At 49.8% G+C, this 18,211-nt stretch overlaps 1 protein-coding gene across 2 annotated transcripts in view; it reads right to left on the bottom strand.

Moving 5' to 3' along the window:
* The window catches only part of SLC4A2 (solute carrier family 4 member 2), a 57,351-nt gene extending 48,664 nt beyond the window's left edge, over window positions 1-8,687 (bottom strand). The window contains exon 1 of one of the 2 annotated variants that reach the window (XM_081834197.1): window positions 8,555-8,687. The gene's annotated coding sequence lies outside the window, so the exon portion shown is untranslated. The remainder of the gene's footprint in view (window positions 1-8,554) is intronic. The other variant, XM_081834196.1, reaches the window with a different exon arrangement.
* Window positions 8,688-18,211: the final 9,524 nt, after the last annotated feature.

The following is an 18,211-nucleotide window of genomic DNA, read 5'->3' as shown; positions in this document are numbered from 1 at the left end:
GAGGGGTGTCAAGAACGAACGGGTGAGGCAGAGACACAAAATGTGTCTGAATGCCTGCTCTTTGCAACTATTTGTATGCCTGCGTGTGGATGCATGTGTTTTCTGGGGGGGCGGGTCTCTGCCCACTAGCGGCTCCGGCCACACCCCTTACAATTGGCCCCATAACCTTGGCCAGGGGTCAGCAACCTTTTCCAGCCGGAGGCCGGTCCACTATCCCTCAGACCTTGTGGTGGGCTGGACTATATTTTGGGGGAGAAATGAACGAATTCCTCAGCCTCACAAATAACCCAGAGATGGATTTTAAATAAAAGGACACATTCTACTCATGTAAAAACACACTGATTCCTGGACTGTCTGTGGGCCCCCCCACTTTTCAGCTCTGAATCAAGAAGAGGCGGAAACTCTGAACCAAAGATGCGTCATGTCAGGAAATGAGTGATATGCAAAACTTGTGGGCTGGAAAGAGGATGAGACAAATTCATGGAAGAGGAGGGGGGAGCTCTCCATGGCGCAACTGAACCCCCCTTTCTGGAAACCCCAGGAGGGCAGAGAGCTCTTGTGCTCAGATCCCACTTGCTGGTTCCCCACATGCTTCTGGTTGGCGACTGGGAGAAGAGGGGCTGGCCCAGATGGACCTCCTCTGGCCTCATCCAGCACCAGCCAAGCAGTTCTGGTGCCCTTGTTACTCACTGGGGAAACCTCACAACCCTTGTCCACGAGTGGGATGCCGGAGGCAGGTCCTCAAACTTGCCTTCCAGCTCAAGTTGGAAAGGGCCCCAGAAGTGATGGAAGCAGGCCTACCTCTTCCCATGTGCAGAGTGCCATTGGCTTCACAGGGGCCTCTGGGATTCGCATCATCATTAGGGCAAGACTTGGCCCAACTTTTTGCTCCAAGGGCCGGCTATGGGCCCCCTGCCTCCCAATTCAGGCTCCAGGGTGCACCAGAAGCGCCTTGTGTTGCCCCCGGATGCTCTCGCAGGGCCTGTCAGGAGGGCAGCCAGAGCTGGCGGAAGGTAAATCCCTTCCCTCCTCGACGGCCATCTCCCTTCCAGTGGTTTCCAGCAAACATGGAGGCCCAGCAGAGCCATGCTGACTCCTCGCCATCACTGGCCTTCTCCCACTTCATGAATTTGCCCTAACCCTCTTTGAAACCCAACCAGGTGTGTGGTCATGACTGCCTCCTGTGGCAGGGAGTTCCACAGTTCAACTAAGTGCCGCGTGAAGGTCTTTCTTGTACCTCTCCTGAATCTTCCAACCTTCAACCTCATGCAGGGTTAGAAACTCAGATATACAAGCTCAGGCAAAGGGCATCTTGAACCTCGGCTGCAGTCACCACATTGGGATGTCTATTCTTCAGGGGGCTGGACTGGATGACCCTTGGGGTCCCTTCTATGATTCCATTGTCCTATGCTCTCAGCTACGTTGCCTGCCTGCCGCTTGCTCCTCCAACAGTCTCCTTGTCCCAGGATGCAAGACGGAGAAACACACTCAGTGGGAATGGAAATGGCAATAGCTATGGACTAAGGCAGAGGTTTTTAAACGGCGGTCCCCAACCCGATGCCCAAAAATCTCCAGGAATTTGCACCTGGACCAGCGCCAGAAGCAAAATGCACCAGGCAGATGTCTAACATTGCATGGGATGCCCATGAAATCTAGTGTTATGAGAGAGGAAGAAAAGCTTTATAAACTTCTATCCCATTGCCTCTGACATGCCTTTTCTCTCAACTAAAAAGTTGCAAGTGCTGCAGGCCTTCCTCACAGGGGCGTCACTCATGGACCATTTTGCTCACCCTTTTCTGAACCCTCCCCAGTTCTACGGATCAGGACCAGCACCTGACAGCGCCGTCCCCCATTCAGGACCAGCCACTGACTCTCCTCTTCTGCGGAAAACCAGCTGACCGGCACATCTTTGCAGGCCTGGGCTGGCTGGCTTCCTTCTCACAAAGGCCGCCGGCCCTCCCTCCCACAAACCGCCCCACCTCCGGCCCCACCAGCCGGACTTCAAAACCAGACCGGTGTGGCAGATGCAACCCAGCCAGCCCCACAACCCATCATTAGGGGCCGGCAACAGACTCCAGCGGTCGGACCGGGAAGAAAGCAGGACAGGCGATGGAGAAGCGGAGACGGAGGACCAGGGCCCAGCTAGTTCAGAACTGTCAACACTGATGGGCAGAAGCAGCGCTTTGGGTTTGGTTTTTCTTAGCTCTCCCTGAAGACGCTGGCGGGGACGGAACAGGCGCCCTTCTCCACGCAGAGCTTTTTGATACAATTTATAGGCCATTGTTTCTACGCAAAACACTACTGTTTCTAAGCAAAGTTGCAAAAGAGTTATAATCTGTTTAAATTAACTAGACGTCTGAAAAGTGTCAACGGAGTGCCTGAAGTTCAATGGGGGGGGGCTGCTGGGTCTCAGCTGGGGGGCAGAGCCACAGAATTGGGCCAACAGGACCAAGAGCCCATCCCGCAGATGCTCCACCGAATATGCTCTGCCCAGGGTTCGAAATTCGCCAGGCGCATTTTGCACCTGGCTATTGGCCAATTGCGACCAAGTGTAGATGCTTGTGAGCCAGGATGGGGCCTGACATCTCGGCCACCTGGGGATCCTTGGATCGGGACTGTTTTCACACACTAAGATCCCATCCTGTAGAATTCTGTTATATTTTATCTGCACAATCAGAATGAACTTCTGTAACCGAAATGCTTTTTCTGGGCAGTCTGAGCAGGAGTAGTGAACGACGCTATAATGAATTGCTGGCGATTGTCTTCACTCCCCCCTCACCCTGCTTATATATGTGAAGAATCTGCCTACATTATGAATGGTCACCATTAAGAAAAAGAAGTCTGAATAGGCTAATATATATGCGGACAGTCCCTGGATCAAGGAATTTTCTTCTTTAAGTTCTCAAAGCTCTTAACCCATCTCAAGGTTGTCCTCTGAACTAGCCAGATGTTTCACTGAGAATCAATCACAGTCTGCCCATCATTTGAAAAATAAGACTTCAGAGCCGTCCGGCCCGAAAATGGCAACTAGACATTCCGTTTTGGCAACTTCAGCCTCGGTTTAAGGAGCCCTTTGGCCCCTAGCTTATACACCTGAGTTTCCAACACTGGCTAGACCATTGAACTACAGCCTACTCTCCCCTTCCAGCTTCCTCTAACACTGAGGCCAAGTCAGGGACGGAATCTCAGCTCCCCCCTCTCTGTGCCTGCTCCTGGTCCAGGGGGCACCCCCAGGATTCCTGCAGGGAGGAGGCAAATGGGGGGGGGCAGGATGCCAGCTGTACAACCTCCTGGTCAAGATGCTCTGCCCAGCAGCCCCCCCCCAAGGCAGTGGAAGAGAGGAGCAGCCCTTGCAAGGACACCCCCCCCCCCCCGCAATGTCTCTGCTCCAGTATGCTGTTATTTTGTGGCTGGTTTTATGCATTTTCAGGGCAATAATTTCTATAACCAAAAAAACAGAAGCAGCCTCCCTGTTGCTTTCAGAAAATAATAATAATAATAATAATAATAATAATAATAATAATAATAATAATTAATAATAATAATTGTCTCCCCAGCCACTCTGAGCAGCTTCCATACACTGAGGTCCAGCTCCGAGGTCCTTCTGGCGGTTCCCTCCCTGCGAGAAGCCAAGTTACAGGGAACCAGGCAGAGGGCCTTCTTGGTGGTGGCGCCCTCCCTGCGGAACGCCCTCCCACCAGATGTCAAAGAGAACAATAACTACTAGACTTTTAGAAGACATCTGAAGGCAGCCCTGTTTAGGGAAGCTTTTAATGTTTAACAGACCACTGTATTTTAAGACTTTGTTGGAAGCTGCCCAGAGTGGCTGGGGAAACCCCACCAGATGGGCAGGGTATAAATAATAATAATTTATTATTATTATTATTATTATTATTATTATTATTATTATTACTACTACTACTACTACTACTACTACTACTACTACTACTTGACTGTGGAGTGGACTTTCTTGAAAGACTCTCTCTCCTTCCTTGGAGGTTTTTAAGCAGGGATTCTTTGGCTGCGTCTCCAGATTTGCAGGGGGTTGAACTAGATGGCCCTTGGGGGTCCCCCTCCAACGCTTTCAATTGGGATGGTTCCATAAGCGGCCACCCGGCCCCCTCCTGCAATGGCAGGCCCACAGCAGGCCCTTCCCCCTGAGCGTGAGAAAGCAGAGATGAGGATCTCGCAAAGGAAGCCCCAAAAACACCGCAAGGTTCTCCCCCCGACTGCTTCCCAGGTGGGTGGGGCAGCGCCTGCAATTACGCAGCCCTGGACCTGTTCACCCAGGCCCCCTCCCCACCCCGGGGAGCGCAAGGGGCCGAGAACAAAACCCACTAATTACTCTGACACAATGAGCCTCAGGAACTCTGCTGACAGCAACTGCCGGCCTGTTTCACCGCAGAGAGAAATCTAGCTGCCAAGCCCCTCTGGCCTCTTGGCTGCTGGCCACCCGGCTCTGCTCTGCCTCCACAAATACACTGGTACCTCTACTTACGAACTTAATTCTGTTCTTAACCTGAAACTGTTCTCAATTAGAGGCGTGCTTTTGCTAATGGGGCCTCTTGCTGTTGCTGTGCCGCCGGCACACGATTTCCATTCTCATCCTGGGGCAAAGTTCTCAACTCGAGTTAACTCTTCCAGGTTAGCAGAGTTTGTAACCTGAGGCATTTGTATCCTGAGGTGTTTGTAATCCAAGGTGTTCGTAACTCGAGGTACCACTGTTCCCCTGAATATGGGCTGCTGGAAACCCCAAGAGGGGAGAGTCGCTCTTGTGCTCAGATCCTGGCTTGCCGATTTCCGAAAGAGGCCCTTTGAGAACAGGAGAGCTGGACCCAGACAGATCAGCTGGGCACCAAGCGGCTCCTTAAGCCAAAGTTGCAGTCGCCAAAACAGAAGGTCTAGTTCTGGTTGCCATTTGGGGGCCCTAAAGTCCTCTTTGGGGTGCCACGTCCTTCATGCTGCCAGCCTGCACCTGTCTCTTCTTTCTCCTGATAGGATGCCAACCGCTCTGGGGGCCTTTTTGGCCAAAGAGCCCAAACACGGCAAAGAGGCAAAGGAAAGAGGTGCTTTGGTGTTAAAAAAGGACACGGGGGCAAGTTGATAGAGGAGGAGAAGGCTGTCGATGGTTGCTAGCAGTGTGGGAAACTCAGATGTATAAGGTAGGGGCCAAAGGGCTCCTTAAACCGAGGCTGAAGTTGCCAAAATGGAACGTCTAGTTGCCATTTTGGGACCGGACAGCTCTGAAGTCTTATTTTTCAAATGTTGGACTGACTGTGATTGATTCTCAGGGAAACATCTGGCTAGTTCAGAGGACAACCTTGAGATGGGTTAAGAATTTTGAAAACTTAAAAGAAGGAAAGTCTCCTGATCCAGGGACAGTCTGCTGATACAGTAGTTACAGACGCTTCAGGTTACAGACTCCGCTAACCCAGAAATAAGAACTTTGCTTCAGGATGAGAACAGAAATCGTGCTCCGGCGGCGCAGCAGCAGCAGGAGGCCCCATTAGCTAAAGTGGTGCTTCAGGTTAAGAACAGTTTCAGGTTAAGAATGGATCTCCGGAACGAATTACCGGTAAGTTCTTATCCCGAGGTACCACTGTATATCGACCAGTTCCAACCTCTTTTTCTTAATGGTGACGCAGAGCATTCCTATCACACGAATATTCTTCACAACTGTGAAATGGGGGAAGCGGAGACAAGCAACAACTATCAACTATAATAGTTTGCTGCTCCTGCTCAGGCTTCACAGAAAAAGCATTTTGGTTCCAGAATTCATTCTGTGGTGTAGATGAAATATAACAGAGAGAATTCTATGGGTGTGTCATACCAGGAAACATTTCTGCATTGCAGAACCTTCCAACTCTACGATTCTATGGTTCTGTGACCAAGGATGCACCAGGGTTCAAATCTGCCCACTCAGCCAGGAAGGGGGACCTTGGGGGCCGGTGACCCAGTCTCAGCCCAACACGGGGTTGTTGTGGGAATTAAAGGAGGAGGGAGAGGAGAATCGCATAGGCCACCTCGGGCTCTGTGGAGAAAGGGGGGAGACATAAATGCAGGAGGCAAACAAACACGCCTGAAGGGGCTGCCTCCTCAAGAAACAAACAACGGAGCCTGCAGGCATGGTGGCAGACCCCAAGGCTCTCGCACCTGAGGAGGGCAAAGATCTGCCTTGCTGCTGGGCTCGGAGAAGGCTATGGCACCAACTTGATCTCCCAGCCAGCCTCTCCTTGGTTCTGTCCTGTGTCTGGTTCTGGTTTGGTGCCCTTTCTGCTCTTCCCCACCTCTCTCTCTCTCTCTCTCTCTCTCTCTCTCTCTCTCTCTCTCTCGGCTTCGACTGGAGTTTTGGCTGCTGCCCCTTCTGAGTGTGGGAAAAGCAGGTAATAAACTCAGGAGGTGAATAAGGCGCCTGTCGGAAAGGCCAGAATTGAGTGGAAACGGAAGGGCAGCTTCATTTCTGAAACAATGGACAGGGCTCTGCCAACGGCTTCTGCCAAGAGGCCGCCACTCTGCACATGCTTAGAGGCACCCACAAAACTGAAGAACTGTAGCCTAACCCCCTGCAATGCAGGAATCACAGCTGAAGAATCCACAACAGACCATAGCTTTCAATGTTTCCCTTTTTTAAAAGGGAAATTCCCTTATTCTGAATAGGATTCCTCACAAGAAAAGGGAAAAGTTGACACCTATGCACCAGATGCCCATCCAAACTCTGCTCAAAACCTCCTGTGAATCACAGAATTGTAAGGGACCCCGAGGCATCATCTAGTCCAACCCCCCGCAATGCAGTTCCCAGTGGAGTGAGGAGAAGAGAATGCCAGGCCCAAAGGCAGCGGCAGCAGCAACAGCAGGGTGAGGTGGGGTGGGGTGGGGTGTCCACACAAGCCAGGATGCTGCCATGGAAGTAGCTCTGGGTCAGAGGAGGAAGGGCCAAGGGGCTGCCTGCAGGGGGAAGCCAGGAGGGATGATGATGATGAGAACGGCAGGCCAGGATCACTCAGAAGTGCCAGGTTGCCAACCCAGAGTCTGGCCTGACCAGAGGCCCAGCCCCCTTCCTTGCTCCTGGCTTCATGTCCACAAATGAAAGGAAAAGCAGAGAGCAGCTGGGTCTTCTGGACCGTCATGGTCACAGCTGTGGTGCCTCAGGGGCCAGGAAGGTTGCTCCAGCGTCATGGGATGTGGCAGCCGCCTCAAATGCAAGAGCAGCTGGATCAGGCCAGTCGCCCACCTGGTCCAGCCTCCTGTTCTCACAGGGGCCATGAGATGCCCTTATTGGGAAACCACGAGCAGGATCCGAGCGCCAGAGCAACTCTCCCGCAACTGGGATTCAGAGGCACTCAGCCACCCCCACCGTCAATTGTCCTAACCCTTTTTGAAAGCCACCCAAGCTGGTGGTCATCACTGTGGGAGGGAGTTCCACAGGTCAGTTATCTGCTGTGTGAAGACAGACTTTCTTTCGTCCTTCCCGAACCTTCCACTATCAGGAGCAAAAGGTGAGCTGAGGTTCTGGTGCTGCACAGCGCCCAGACAGACCCAGGGCAGGGATCCAGGAACTCCTCCCTCTCGCCCCCAAGAGGGGTGCCGCCTGAACAGGCTGGCACGGCCTGCAAGGCAATGCAGGCCCTCCAGGGAGGCGGGAGGGAGTGCCAGGAATGAGCCCCCCCTGGAGAATTCCTCCCTGGTGACAGGATGCGGGCTGCAGGCTGGATCCCCCCCCCACCTCCAAGGTTATGCAACGGCGAGCAGCACCTTCCTAGTGGGCACCCAGCCCTGCCCAGAAAGCGAGGGAAGGTGTTGGCATCATCCGCGCCCACAGCAAGGTGTGTCCCTGGCGGCTCCATCCCATCCAGAAACATCGGCATCCCTCCTGCTCAGGGAAATGGATCCTGGCAAATCCCCCCCCCCCCGGTCTCCAGGCTTCCGGGTGCCCCCGCAGCGCCTGCCCCAGATGCCCTCTGCCTGCGGGGCCCCGGGGCCTGGATTCAGATCCTGCCCCACGGTGGGTGGCTCGCCTGGCCTTTGGGTTGGACCCCGGGCAGACCTCTGCATCGCGGGCTGAGCAAGAGAAGGGGAGACACCCCCCCCCCCGCCCAGGTTGCCACGGCAGAGCGCAATGCGCGAAGCTGGAGCCGGCGCTCTCCAAAAGCCAGGGGGATGTTCGGGAGTTGCGAGTCCCGCCTGCGGGGAATCTCCCAGCCCCACCGGCAAAGGCACCTGGCGGAGCGCAAGTCCTGGATGGGGGGCTCCTCGGCCGATTCTCCCCAGGGAGGGCGCTCCCTCGCTTCTCCGCCCAGCGCCTGCCTCTGAGCACACGCAGAGCGCGCCTGCCTCGGAGCAGGAGGGAGCCCAGCGCGCGGCCCCGGGAGGCCCGTCCGCCCCCCTCCTCCCCCTGGGCCAGAGGATGGGACGCAGGCACCCCACCCCAGTCCGCCCCCGGCTCGTCTCCCGGCCCCGAGAGGCTCCAGCTCCGGCCCGCCGGTGCCTCGCGCGCGCTCCTTCTCCTCCCGCGCCGCCGCCGCCGCTGCCTCGCGCGCGCGCGCCCGTCACTCACCCGCTCCAAGAGCCCCGGCAGCAGCCTCAGGCGCGCGCCCGCCAGCCCGGCCCCTCCAGGTCCGAGGAAGCAACCTCGGCTCGCCAAGCAGGGGGGAGCGCATGCGCAGCTGGACCCTGCGCGCTCCCGACTCCGCCACGTGCACGGCAGGAAAGCCCCCGCCCCCTGAGAGGAGAAGCGGGGGCCCCGCCCAGGCGGAGAAAGAGGCGAGCAGAGGGTCGGGCAGAGACCCCCCAGGGTCGGAGGGAGGCAAGAGGCGTGCACGGGGATGCCTGCTTTGCGCGCAAGAACCGCCAGAGCGCGCGGATCCAGGGGGCAGCTCGGCGCGCCCCGCAGCCGGCGCTGGGACTGGAGGCAGCCTGGCTGCTAGCCAGAGACAGCCTCCGCCTCCGCCAGGAATTTGTGCAATCCCCTTTCCGCAGGATCCTAGAATTGTAGAGTTGGGAGGGATCTCGTCCAGCCCCCCCCCCCCGCAATGCAGGAGTCTCCGCTCAAGCCGTCCAGGCCTTTGGCCATGCTGCCTCCATAGACTAACTAGGGGAAGAAGAACTTCCTTTCACCTGCTCTCAATCTTCCTGGGATGCTCACAAGGTCCAGCGCGATGAGGAAGGGAGAAAAACTCTCCTCTTTCCCCTTTCTTCCAGGTGTAACTGGATATCAACTTCCTTCCCGTCCCAGCTCAGAGGCAGAAGGCGAGACTTTCAGCGCTTTCCCTTGACCCGCGTGGGAGATCCCGACCAGATGGAGGGGGCCGGTGCCTTGCCAGGCGCGGCGGCACCCAGAGTTTATAAGGTGCCTTCGTTGTGAAATGCGTTTCCCCTTGACCTTAAACCCACAAGAGGCTGAGTCACCAGTGGAATAAAGGTTGGCATATTCTCCAAAGCTGCAGATCCCACGGGACAGGAGGAAGGAGGGACAGAAGGAAGGAGCGAGAGAAGGAGCAGAAAGAGAGAAGAAGGGAGTGTGGCACTAAAAAGAAAGAGGGAAAGGGAAAAGGAAGGTTTCCTCTGTCCTGAAGCAGAGCAGTTACAGATGAATAACATATGAAGGAGAGAAAATAATAGTAATATAAACAATCACAACAGGTACAGAGCCGTCCCTCCAAAGAGGAAAATATAACAGAAGCAATCCCAGTTGTGGTTCATTGAATGCACAATAGCCAGATGAAAGTATCGTTCATAGACTCGTAGAATAAGGTTACCAGATGTCCCCGTTTCCCGGGGACAGTCCCAGAATTTACAGATCAGTCCACATACAAAACCCATTGAAGTTGAAAAGTGTCCCTGGATTCATTGAAAAAAAATCTGGTAATTTTTTACTTGGCTTGATGGGAAAGGAGATTAAGACAAAAGATCAAAGACTGTTTATGTATGCCACAGGTGCTGCAAGGACTTTGTTGGCCCCAAACTGGAAATTAAAGGACGTTCCTACGATTGCGGAATGGCAGATGAAAGTGACTGACTACGCGGAATTAGCCAAACTGACAGGAAGAATTTGGGATCAGGACAATCAGAGATGCCCAGAAAACTGGAGTAAATTTATTGTATATTTAAAAGATAGCCTTACAAATTTAAGGACACTAGCAGGACTGAAGTAACTCCTACAATGTAGATGAAAAAAGTGAAAAGATAAAATACATAAATGGATGTGATATGGGAGGGAAGGCACAAGCTCGGCAGAGCTAAAATGGTTTTGTGTTGATTAAAGTATTGTAAGAAAGAATATGTAAAGAAAACAATAAAAAATTATTGGGGGGGTGGAAAGAAAAACATCTGGCAACCTTATTGTAGAATCCTAGAATTGCAGAGCTTTAAGGGACCCCAAGGGTCATCTAGCCCAACCCCCTGGGATGCAGGAATCGTAGCTCCAGGTGCTCTGACTGGGGGCCGTCTGACCTTCATTTATAAACCTCCAAGGAAGGAGAGTTCGCAAGCTCCCGAGGGGGACCGTTCCGCAATATTGCCATGTGGACGGAAGCCATGCTCAGTAGACCGTGCATATTCCACAAAAGGAATATGGCTCCCTAAAAGTTTGTGCTTTCCTTTCCAGCAGGGGGCTCTCAGTGCCAAGCTCTTAGCTTGCGCATAAGCATAGAGTCCTACATTTGCGACAGCCGCACCTCAAAGAGATTTACATTAAGAGTCTTCCTGCGCCTGACATTTATTAATCCGGCTTTTAACAAATGGGTAATAAGATCTTTATTAGGCATTCCTTGGGCTGGCTTCTAAAGAAAAATAAGCTAATCATGCTATTTTGGGATCTGATTGGACTGGGGATTTCATCATCTGGTTTATGGTCTGGAAACCTTTTTCCTAATAGGGAACAGTCTTTAGAAAGCACCAGCAAATGAGGTACAGGGAGCCAGGAAGATTGCAATCCTGATAAGTTGAGCACACCAGGCTCCCTCCTGCCCAGGAACCCAGAGAGGTTTTATTTTTTGTGGGGGTGTGTGTGTTCTTGGCTGGTGGCGTTGTGTTCCCTCCCTTGGCCAGAAACAGGAGCAGCAGCTTGCAGGGAGAAAGCTCCGTAAAGCAGGAAACTCCATCCAAGAGTCACAGAATCATAGAGTTGTAAGGGATCCCCAAAGGTCATCTAGGCCAACCCCCTGCAAGGCAGGCATCTCAGCTCAAGCATGCATGACAGGTGGCCCTCCAACCTCTGCCTAAAAACCTCCAAGGAAGGAGAACTCTGAACAAAGAGCTGATTCCAGTAAGAACATGCCTTATAGCAAGTCCCACCACTGGTCCGTTGAGCTCAGTATTTATACTGTTAAGGATGAACATAATTGCACCCCCTTATAAAACCCATAGAATGCATGTAGAGGGCCTTCTCGGTGGTGGCGCCCTCCCTGTGGAACGCCCTCCCGTCAGATGTCAAGGAAATAAACAACTCTCTGACTTTTAGAAGACATCTGAAGGCAGCCCTGTTTAGGGAAGTTTTTACTATTTGATGTTTTATTGTGTTTTTAATATTTTGGACTCACAGCTGTCCATGGAGACGGAGGTCAGTTCTGTGTCCAGGGCAGCTGTCTGCTGGCTCCATCTGGTATGCAGGCTAAGACCCTCCCTGCCCGCAGACTGCCTTGCCAGAGTGGTGCATGCTCTGGTTATCTTCCGCTTGGACTACTGCAATGCACTCTATGTGGGGCTACCTTTGAAGGTGACTCGGAAACTGCAATTAATCCAGAATGCGGCAACTAGCCTGGGGACTGGGGGCGGCCGCCGAGACCACATAACACCGGTCTTGAAAGACCTACATTGGCTCCCAGAAAGTTTCTGAGCACAATTCAAAGTGTTGGTGCTGACCTTTAAAGCCCTAAATGGCCTCGGCCCAGTATACCTGAAGGAGCATCTCCACCCCCATTGTTCTGCCCGGACACTGAGGTCCAGCTCCGAGGGCCTTCTGGCGGTTCCCTCACTGTGAGAAGCAAAGCTACAGGGAACCAGGCAGAGGGCCTTCTCGGTGGTGGCACCCACCCTGTGGAACGCCCTCTCATAGGATCATAGAATCATAGAATAGAATCATAGAGTTGGAAGAGACCACAAGGGCCATCGAGTCCAACCCCCTGCCAAGCAGGAAACACCATCAGAGCACTCCTGACATATGGTTGTCAAGCCTCTGCTTAAAGACCTCCAAAGAAGGAGACTCCACCACACTCCTTGGCAGCAAATTCCACTGTCGAACAGCTCTCACTGTCAGGAAGTTCTTCCTAATGTTTAGGTGGAATCTTTTTTCTTGTAGTTTGGAACCATTGCTCCGTGTCCGCTTCTCTGGAGCAGCAGAAAACAACCTTTCTCCCTCCTCTATGTGACATCCTTTTATATATTTGAACATGGCTATCCTATCACCCCTTAACCTCCTCTTCTCCAGGCTAAACATGCCCAGCTCCCTTAGCCGTTCCTCATAAGGCATCGTTTCCAGGCCTTTGACCATTTTGGTTGCCCTCCTCTGGACCCGTTCCAGTTTGTCAGTGTCCTTCTTGAACTGTGGTGCCCAGAACTGGACACAGTACTCCAGGTGAGGTCTGACCAGAGCAGAATACAGTGGCACTATTACTTCCCTTGATCTAGATGCAATACTCCTATTGATGCAGCCCAGAATTGCATTGGCTTTTGTTACGGAAGGGGGGGGGGGCATGTCTTCTTCACCTTCTTCTTCGCTACAATATATCAATTTATTTCCAATTGTCAAAAGGGACTAAAATCTATAAAATTCATAGAAAATCAGCGTGCCAGTTTGCTCAATTACTCTAGGACTCCATCACATCTCCCCTGTCCAGCATAATCCCTCAAGCAAAGTGTCAAGACCTTAATCCTTTCAAATTGTTCTGATCAGCCTTTCCTCCAGACAATGTCAGGTGGCAGACTATGCATATTTGAGACCATTGTCTTTTCATCCCCAGGAAGTGTTTATCTGTGCATATCTCCAGCTCTGCATATTCCCCCCTCCCTCCTCCATATGTTAATCTGTGTAACCCAACCTCCCTTTAATATATTCATGATGTAATCTGTGTAACCAAACCTCTCTTTAATATATTCATGACGTGTTTTGCACTGTATTCTGGGACATGGAGGGAGTTTCAAAAACTCATGTCACCCCTTTCTCACTGTTCAATCTCGCCTTGAACCTGTTGCGCAATAAACTTGGATCTTCTGCAGTTTGCTCCTGTCTCCGGCTGAGCTCATTTTCCTCCGCAGGGACCCACGGACTTAGTCCGATGAGCTGGGTGGCAGAGCAGCCTCGCACCCAGATTTTTGCCGTAACAGTTGGCGCCCAACGTGGGGCATGCGGTTCTCCCGCGTTGCTGACCGGGGGCCCCGAAATCTTCAGCCGGCACCAGGCCATTTTGCCTGGGAAGATCCTTTGGACCCCCGGCCATCTTCCGGGCGGTAATCGAAAGCCCCAGGAGTTCAGCCGGGGAGCAAAGAGGGATCCAGCCGGCTTATTCATCAATCCGGGGATCATCATAGAAGACATGTGAGTATAAGGAAAAGGAAAAATCCAGTGCACTGGTGGGAAAGGGGTGGAAATCTCCTGGCAACTGAATCTCTGCCCTCCTCCTATCGCTCTTTCTTACCTTTCTCTCGGTCCGGTTAGTGAGAGAGACCGTGGACCACCGCTCGGCCCGAAAGGGGGGCTCTGAGCTCTATCCCTTTCTCTAAACTCTCCAGCCAGCCGCACCAATTGGGAGTCCGAAAGTAAGACGGAGAGAGCCGACTTGAAAGACAGCCGACTCTCCGCAACGGACATCCCAGTTGAAAGCAAGGGGTTGGAGTTCTTTTCCGAACTTCTTTAGCGCCCGGCAAGGGGGCGGGAAGTGGTCTTGCTTTCTGTATCAATCCCAGCCGCACTGGTCGGTGCCACGTAACACGTGTATCGTGCGTGAGCCCGCTTCCAAAAGCAAGGGGGATTTTCGGTTCGAAACTCTATCCAGGGATCACCCGATCTGGCACCGCACGGCGCGGGCGTTCAGTAGGGCCCCTTTTCCTGAGATTGACGATAGGTAGGAGGTTGCCAGGAGGGATAGCCCATGAGGAATTGGGCGGGATCGGCAGAGTGGAAAAGGACCCCAGGTTATTGACTAAGGAAATAGGAAGGAATACCGGATAGCTAGAGCTCTTTAAAAACCCTCTAAGGAAGTTGCCAAGCGACTAAAGACCCCTCTTTACTATAAATCCCGTATTAAGTATATCAGTCTCCTAGATATACCAATCCTTACCACCCTTTCTCTTCCCTCTTTCTGTCTAGACACGCGTAAAACATAAAATGGGTACCCAGGCTTCCAAACGCGAGCGGGCTCACTCTGGGAAGAAGGCTTCTAGAAAGCCATCTCAGTCTCAGAAGGACCCTGACTCTCCTCTCCAATTTGTCATCACGTATTGGAAGACGATTCCTGGCCACAAATTATTATCGAAGCAAAATTAGAGAACCTCTGTTCTGAAATCTGGCCCGCCAGCACCGCCTCCGCCAAGCCCGAATTGCGTTGGCCGGCTGGTTAACTGGTGGTGTTTGAAGAGGCAAGGAGGCTCTTAAAACCATGTGGGACCTTCCTACTAATTTCACTTAATGAAGCTAAAGGAAGCAGCCCAACTCCTTGCAATAACCAACTAAAGGATGAGAGTATATATGTTTACATGTTGTCTGTTATGTGTGTTGTGTGTTAATACATATATGAGAATATGTGTGTTTACATGTTGTCTGTTATGTGTGTTGTCTGTTCCTTCTGTCTCTGACAGACTGCCTTTCTTAAGCGCGCATAGTTTAAACTGCAAGCTTGCTTCAAAATTTAATTTTTAAGGAAGCCATGCTGGACCTTATCAGTCCTAAATAAGACAAAATGAGAATGAAAGGTGCAAATGTTTACCCCACCTCGTGCTCTGCCGCAACTTTTCAGATTGTGAGTCTACAGTCTATTTTGGAATGTGAATGTTTCTAATGTTTCTGGAATGTGAATGTTTCTAATGTGAATTAGATGTTTCTGCTGCAAAAGCGTAGGTGAGCACCACTGCTCTCTCAAGCTAAAATGCAGTGTATTTATTTCATGAAGCACATGCCTATGAAAGTATGGTCTTCCTTCTAAGAAAATATCTGAGTCCAGTTTTAACTTTGATTTGGTTGGACAGAAGAGTTATTGTAAGGCTCCTGATATCAGGCCTCTTTTCTTAGAAAATGCCCCCCCTTGTTTCATTCTGTCTCTTTCAGGTTTTTTTTTCCTTTTTCTCTTCTTCTGTGCCAGGTAAATTTACTTCCGAGTAAGCTTCCTTTAAAGGAAACTGCAAAAGGGGGGGGGGCATAGATTAGGCTTAAAATTGTCACTTTTGTATTCCCTTTAAATCAAATCTATGGCTGTTTTAACTATGCTTTATAAGAGATCCTCTCCCTATCTTAAGAAAATGTTCACTTCAATCTTTCTTTAAAGATCATTTGTCTAGGAACTTGCACTCTAAGGAACTTGCACGTCTAAGGAAGTAAACTCAAACTAATCTCAAGATCTGCTAAAGGGTTCTGTATAAAGTTAGGAATTTTTATTTTCCTCTTCCTTAGTACATGATAGGAGCACTGATTGTGCTCTCTTCCCCAGTAGTGCCTGTATACATAAGAATGTGTGTGTAGTACAAATCTTGCTGTGAAATCTTGCTGTGAACCCTATATTTTGGAGGGTTGGACTAGATGACCCCAGGGTCCCTTTCAACTCTCCCAATTTGTGGCTGTGTGGAAGGACATGTGTCCGCAAGCATCGCAGGGTAATTCTTAAATTCTGGTGTGGTGATGGAGTTGAAATTCAGCCTAGCTTTGCTCTCTAGTTTTAAAAGGTGAGAGGTGAAGCTGTGATGTTTTGAAGCACAACTGGTAATATCAAGCATTTGAGTGATTACAGTGTTTATCATTTTGTCTACTATTTAAAAATCAGACAAATACATATGGGCCTTGACCAATCCTGTAAATAAAGGGGCAGGAAAATTTTTGTCTGCAAATGGTAAGGCCGAAAAACTTAGAATGTTAAAAAATAATAATAAATAAAATAAAAATTCCTATGAATTCTGACTCTCTGGCCATTTTCCCATATATAAGGGCGCGGCATTGTTCCACGAATGGCCAGAGGGATATTAGCCCTTTCCTGTACATAAAGGAAGCAGTCGCTTTGCTTGGGCTGAAATTGCTAGCTTTTGTTGGTGAATACTTCAATTGCTGAGTTTCTCTCTTTTGTTTTAAATCTAACCCTCTTTTAAAATCTACTTACCCTTCCCTTATTCAAATTCTAATTTTGCCAAAAGATGCAACATTTCAATAGTATAAAAGGTTTGCTGAGACATGAACTCCACACATGCACAGAGACTAGATCAGCAAAAAAAAAAAAAAAAAAGAGGATAGGAAAAGAAATGAGAGAGAGAGAGAGGAAGGAGGGGGAACTGTAGAGGGGGGGAGAGGAGGTTTATGTAAAACCTGGAACCATTGAGAGAAATCACCCTTAATGTGTCCCAAGTTTGAAATCTTAACATGCCAAATTCTTTTCACAGGTAAATATCAAAGAATTCCACCTCTCAATGGGATTTAAATCACAGACTTTGTTTGTGTGCATTTTAGGAACAGCATTTCCTGATAGGCTTCTCACATGAAATAATTTTCCCTTTTAACAGGATATGTGAACCCCGATAACAAAGTGTTTGTCCCTTTTTTCTCCCACAACAACTTTCTTTCTGTTCTGTGAAATCCCTGCTGTATTAACTTTCTTTCTGTTCTGTGAAATCCCTGCTGTATTAGTGACTTCCATCTCTTCGTGGCTTTGACACTTTTTAAGTTACAAATAATCTGTTTTCATTTATTTAATCCGTTTTTCCATGATGTCTATGAAGCTAATCGAAGCACAACCAAACATTGTTTGTGGAATGGTATTTGTTTACCTTTTGCCTGAGCATTTCTTATTAATTCTGTCATTTTGGCTAGTTCAAGGTACTTGCACAACTTTAAATTGCCATTCATTTTTCTTTGATATTAAGTCATTTCCCAGTATTTTGCTGTTAACATTCTAGCCGATATGGTCACATCAAGAAACACTCTTTTATTTTCATTGTTACTTCAGATTTCTTAAAATTCTGTGTCTTAGCATTTATTTATTTTGGTTCCTCATAGGTCATTGTGTGTGTGTGTGTGTGTGTGTGTGTGTGTGTGTGTGTGTGTGTGTTATTATTATTTTAACTGTGTCTTTTAAGTCCACCCTGCCCTTACAGGATATCACTCCTACAAGTGTGTTATTACAGATCCAATGAAAGACTTCGCCACCACAACAGAAGACACCAAAGTTTCAAAGTGATGTCTCTTTCAAAGGATATAGACTGCCGGGGGGAGTGGGGCTGACAAAGGGGGGTGGAGTTGAATTACAAGGACATTTTCTGACTTTTGAACCTCAAGATACATATATAAAATATCCCAATTGTCTCAAGATATGCAACTGATATTTAATTAGTTTGTTTTGTATTATGTGTTATTACGTAGGAATGTTGAAATGTGTCTGACAGTGTGTCATTTCCACAAATGGGGGGGCTATTTTGTGGCTATTTTTGTGTGTAAGTGTTTTATGTCTAATGTCTTATTCCTTACACCCCAGTGGAGGATCCTCATACATTTTATACCTTTTAACAGATCAGGATATTATGTAGTCCAATGTTTAGACTTAGATAAATTTATTACCATATTTCGTTGTTTCACCTGGCACTCTGCCAACTTCCCTACCCATTTTAAAAAATGTGCTAAAACCCACTTTACCAAGGAGAAGCTTCTAAGATACATGAAGGTGGATATGCTTTGGTTTAGCAGGAATGATCCCTTATACAGTTAAATTGACTTATTTCGACAAAGTGCCCCTTTAAGAATGGTTTTCTTTTAACAGATTGGTTTGAAGAGTTGAGAACCATGGGGAAAGATAAATTCAAATTGGACTCAGTTTGAATTGGGCAAGTGTATCCAGGCTGCAATTAGCTTTTGGTCCTTAAAGTGCAAGTGCGCAACTTCCCATGACTGCAAGACCAATAATAAAACCCCATAGGAAGCCAAGGCAAGGACATTTCCCTCAGGACGTGCCCGAACCTATGGCAGCTGTGGTGAGTGCCAGGCAACATGGTTAATATGAAAGCCCTAAGTGGATTCACCAGGGATTGC

This window comes from Podarcis erhardii (genome assembly GCF_964252035.2).
Source record: "Podarcis erhardii genome assembly, chromosome: 12".
Lineage (NCBI taxonomy): Eukaryota > Metazoa > Chordata > Lepidosauria > Squamata > Lacertidae > Podarcis > Podarcis erhardii.
Note: the sequence above shows the minus strand (reverse complement) of the source record. Positions and strands in the feature narration are given on the sequence as shown.